Source organism: Pseudophryne corroboree, unplaced genomic scaffold (genome assembly GCF_028390025.1).
Source record: "Pseudophryne corroboree isolate aPseCor3 unplaced genomic scaffold, aPseCor3.hap2 scaffold_2381, whole genome shotgun sequence".
Lineage (NCBI taxonomy): Eukaryota > Metazoa > Chordata > Amphibia > Anura > Myobatrachidae > Pseudophryne > Pseudophryne corroboree.
Genome location: NW_026969036.1, coordinates 52,501 through 57,000, shown reverse-complemented (window position 1 = coordinate 57,000; position 4,500 = coordinate 52,501). Strand labels below are relative to the sequence as shown.

General features: G+C 35.0%; 3 non-coding genes across 3 annotated transcripts; all 3 read right to left on the bottom strand.

The window, feature by feature from the left end:
* Window positions 1-692: 692 nt before the first annotated feature.
* On the bottom strand, window positions 693-774 carry TRNAS-AGA (transfer RNA serine (anticodon AGA)). Its single transcript has one exon. It is a non-coding gene; the product is annotated as a tRNA-Ser (tRNA).
* A 1,273-nt stretch (window positions 775-2,047) lies between these two features.
* TRNAS-AGA (transfer RNA serine (anticodon AGA)) lies at window positions 2,048-2,129 on the bottom strand. The gene has a single exon. It is a non-coding gene; the product is annotated as a tRNA-Ser (tRNA).
* Window positions 2,130-3,360: 1,231 nt separating this feature from the next.
* TRNAS-AGA (transfer RNA serine (anticodon AGA)) lies at window positions 3,361-3,442 on the bottom strand. Its single transcript has one exon. It is a non-coding gene; the product is annotated as a tRNA-Ser (tRNA).
* Window positions 3,443-4,500: the final 1,058 nt, after the last annotated feature.

The following is a 4,500-nucleotide window of genomic DNA, read 5'->3' as shown; positions in this document are numbered from 1 at the left end:
ACTATCAACTGGCTACAGAGCTAGTTTGGAAAGCACTTTCCATAGATTTTTTAGTGTAGCCAAACTTACATCAAGATTAGAGATGCTTGAGCCTATCAAACCTTCTACACTCTTTTAAATTTTGCTTGTTTTGTAAACTAATCAAGTGTTCCAGGAATGATGGGGATATTCCATTGTTTGTTCTGATTTGACAATTCATTTTGGACAATGAGCGGCCCTTTTGAGCTAGTGAAGATAATTGTGCTACATGAGAGTATGCACAGACAATTATTTTTCTTTTTTTGCATTAAAGCACAATTTTTAATAAAGGAGAGGTTAATGATATAATAATTAGCACTGAAAGTCATCTGACATGATTTGAAAGTAAAATGTTGTGCATTGAAAGTAACCAAAGCTGTTTTTACTTTGAGTGGACATCATTTTCTTTCAAATGAATTTGATATTTTGCTAAATGTACAAAACTTTCTTACAGATTTGACATTGAAAATGCATTTGTAATTAATAAATGCTACTTAGTATGGCTGCTGAGATTCCTGGGCTCAGTCTCAAGTAGAGGAGGAGAATGACAGATAGAGAAAGAGAGAACAGGCAGGCATCCTAAAGATTTTGATGTGCCAGTTCCTGACTCACCCTGAGCAACACTGGTTTCAAGCTTTTAGTAAATTTTCTGAAAAATAAAACAATCACACAGTTGTAGTCGGCAGGATTTCAACCTGCGCGGGGAGACCCCAATGGATTTCTAGTCCATCGCCTTAACCACTCGGCCACGACTACCTCTCATTCAAGGTGATGTTTTCACAAAAGTTTCTCTATGGGTTGAGCTACTTCATTTCAGGCTGTGAGGAAGACTGAAGTAATATTGTATCAGAGATGATTTCCATGGGAAGTTAATCCTGACCACAGTGACCTGCGTTAATGATTTTTAAAATATAACTTGGAGAATGCTTTATACTTGGTATAGTTTTGGGTTTGTAAAATGTCAGTACTGACATCTAAGTTTATCAAAAGCGTCATTCTTTGAGCCGGAATTGAACCAGCGACCTAAGGATTTCTGTACCAATCTCCTCTACAGTACTCCGCTCTACCAGCTGAGCTATCGAAGGATTCCATGAGCATACAGCTGTGATATTATGTGCTATTAAAATGATTGAGTGTTAATTTTAAACATTATCAACTTTCCAAGCAAAATGAAAAATGATTTGACTACTCAAAAGAGATTCAACCACTTATTCCTGTGTTGCTTTATCACACAAATTGTCATGTTTAATCATTTGGAAAATATCACTAATAGTTTGACTTATATTTGTGCAATTACTATCAACTGGCTACAGAGCTAGTTTGGAAAGCACTTTCCATAGATTTTTTAGTGTAGCCAAACTTACATCAAGATTAGAGATGCTTGAGCCTATCAAACCTTCTACACTCTTTTAAATTTTGCTTGTTTTGTAAACTAATCAAGTGTTCCAGGAATGATGGGGATATTCCATTGTTTGTTCTGATTTGACAATTCATTTTGGACAATGAGCGGCCCTTTTGAGCTAGTGAAGATAATTGTGCTACATGAGAGTATGCACAGAAAATTATTTTTCTTTTTTTGCATTAAAGCACAATTTTTAATAATTGTGCTTTTTCTTTTTTTGCATAAAGCACAATTTTTAATAAAGTAGAGGTTAATGATATAATAATTAGCACTAAAAGTCATCTGACACGATTTGAAAGTAAAATGTTGTGCATTGAAAGTAACCAAAGCTCTTTTTACTTTGAGTGGACATCATTTTCTTTCAAATGAATTTGATATTTTGCTAAATGTACAAAACTTTCTTACAAATTTGACATTCAAAATGCATTTGTAATTAATAAATGCTACTTAGAATGGCTGCTGAGATTCCTGGGCTCAGTCTCAAGTAGAGGAGGAGAATGACGGATAGAGAAAGAGAGAACAGGCAGGCATCCTAAAGATTTTGATGTGCCAGTTCCTGACTCACCCTGAGCAACACTGGATTCAAGCTTTTAGTAAATTTTCTGAAAAATAAAACAACCATGTGGTCGTAGTCGGCAGGATTTGAACCTGCACGGGGAGACCCCAATGGATTTCTAGTCCATCGCCTTAACCACTCGGCCATGACTACCTCTCATTCAATGTGATGTTTTCACAAAAGTTTCTCTATGGGTTGCGCTACTTCATTTCCGGCTGTGAGGATGACTGAAGTAATATTGTATCAGAGATGATTTCCATGGGAAGTTAATCCTGACCACAGTGACCTGCGTTAATGATTTTTAAAATATAACTTGGAGAATGCTTTATACTTGGTATAGTTTTGGGTTTGTAAAATGTCAGTACTGACATCTAAGTTTATCAAAAGCGTCATCCGTTGAGCCGGAATTGAACCAGCGACCTAAAGATTTCTGTACCAATCTCCTCTACAGTCCTCCGCTCTACAAGCTGAGCTATCGAATGATTCCATGATCACACAGCTGTGATATTACGTGCTATTAAAATGATTGAGTGTTAATTTTAAACATTATCAATTTTCCAAGCAAAATGAAAAATGATTTGACTACACAAAAGAGATTCAACTACTTATTCCTGTGTTGCTTTATCACACAAATTGTCATGTTTAATCATTTGGAAAATATCACTAATAGTTTGACTTATATTTGTGCAATTACTATCAACTGGCTACAGAGCTAGTTTGGAAAGCACTTTCAATAGATTTTTTAGTGTAGCCAAACTTACATCAAGATTAGAGATGCTTGAGCCTATCAAACCTTCTACACTCTTTTAAATTTTGCTTGTTTTGTAAACTAATCAAGTGTTCCAGGAATGATGGGGATATTCCATTGTTTGTTCTGATTTGACAATTCATTTTGGACAATGAGCGGCCCTTTTGAGCTAGTGAAGATAATTGTGCTACATGAGAGTATGCACAGACAATTATTTTTCTTTTTTTGCATTAAAGCACAATTTTTAATAAAGGAGAGGTTAATGATATAATAATTAGCACTGAAAGTCATCTGACACGATTTGAAAGTAAAATGTTGTGCATTGAAAGTAACCAAAGCTCTTTTTACTTTGAGTGGACATCATTTTCTTTCAAATGAATTTGATATTTTGCTAAATGTACAAAACTTTCTTACAAATTTGACATTCAAAATGCATTTGTAATTAATAAATGCTACTTAGTATGGCTGCTGAGATTCCTGGGCTCAGTCTCAAGTAGAGGAGGAGAATGACGGATAGAGAAAGAGAGAACAGGCAGGCATCCTAAAGATTTTGATGTGCCAGTTCCTGACTCACCCTGAGCAACACTGGTTTCAAGCTTTTAGTAAATTTTCTGAAAAATAAAACAACCATGCGGTCGTAGTCGGCAGGATTTGAACCTGCGCGGGGAGACCCCAATGGATTTCTAGTCCATCGCCTTAACCACTCGCCCACGACTACCTCTCACTCAATGTGATGTTTTCACAAAAGTTTCTCTATGGGTTGAGCTACTTCATTTCAGGCTGTGAGGAAGACTGAAGTAATATTGTATCAGAGATGATTTCCATGGGAAGTTAATCCTGACCACAGTGACCTGCGTTAATGATTTTTAAAATATAACTTGGAGAATGCTTTATACTTGGTATAGTTTTGGGTTTGTAAAATGTCAGTACTGACATCTAAGTTTATCAAAAACGTCACCGTTTGAGCTGGAATTGAACCAGCGACCTAAGGATTTCTGTACCAATCTCCTCTACAGTCCTCCGCTCTACCAGCTGAGATATCGAAGGATTCCATGATCATACAGCTGTGATATTATGTGCTATTAAAATGATTGAGTGTTAATTTTAAACATTATCAACTTTCCAAGCAAAATGAAAAATGATTTGACTACACAAAAGAGATTCAACTACTTATTCCTGTGTTGCTTTATCACACAAATTGTCATGTTTAATCATTTGGAAAATATCACTAATAGTTTGACTTATATTTGTGAAATTACTATCAACTGGCTACAGAGCTAGTTTGGAAAGCACTTTCAATAGATTTTTTAGTGTAGCCAAACATACATCAAGATTAGAGATGCTTGAGCCTATCAAATCTTCTACACTCTTTTAAATTTTGCTTGTTTTGTAAACTAATCAAGTGTTCCTGGAATGATGGGGATATTCCAATGTTTGTTCTGATTTGACAATTCATGTTGGACAATGAGCGGCCCTTTTGAGCTAGTGAAGATAATTGTGCTACATGAGAGTATGCACAGACAATTATTTTTATTTTTTTGCATTAAAGCACAATTTTTAATAATTGTGCTTTTTCTTTTTATGCATAAAGCACAATTTTTAATAAAGGAGAGGTTAATGATATAATAATTAGCACTGAAAGTCATCTGACACGATTTAAAAGTAAAATGTTGTGCATTGAAAGTAACCAAAGCTCTTTTTACTTTGAGTGGACATCATTTTCTTTCAAATGAATTTGATATTTTGCTAAATGTACAAAACTTTCTTACAAATTTG